This window comes from Caenorhabditis briggsae, assembly GCF_000004555.2.
Source record: "Caenorhabditis briggsae complete genome, chrIII, whole genome shotgun sequence".
NCBI lineage: Eukaryota > Metazoa > Nematoda > Chromadorea > Rhabditida > Rhabditidae > Caenorhabditis > Caenorhabditis briggsae.
The window spans coordinates 13,411,697-13,412,264 of NC_013490.2; positions in this window are offsets into that span (position 1 = coordinate 13,411,697).

Below are 568 nucleotides of genomic sequence, written 5' to 3' on the forward strand. Positions count from 1 at the left end.
TCACAAGACTTAGTTTTACCATAATATGCACAAGACTTAGTTTTACCATAATATGCAAAAAAAATTTGGGGTCGTCGCTGAAATTTTTTATTTATTTTGGCTAGAACTTTGGCTTTTTGATATTTTGATTTTTCTTCAAAATCCAATCACCCATTTCATAAACTACCAGAATCCATCAAAAAATTTGAAGGCATTTTGTCAGTCCGACACCTATTTTTCGAAGTTTTCGAATCAAAATAATGAAAATATTGAAAAACTGATGGTTCCATTCGATTTTTCGCAGTCGAATATTATGCTTGTCTGAGAAAAAAAAGGTTGAGACGCAGAGAAAAAGTGTCTGCGTCTCCACCGTTTGTGTGCTATTTAGGCTCTCCGCTTCGATATGGCTACCGTATTCAGACTGCAAAAATACTCTCTAACCTTTTTTTCTCGGGGGTACGACTAATTCGAACGTTTTCAAATTCGAACAGACCTAAAATCGAACAGATTCAATTCAGAACAGTCCTTTTTTCGCACACGTACCAGAACAGAACGCGGACAGAATCGAACTGTTACAAGTTCGAACTGG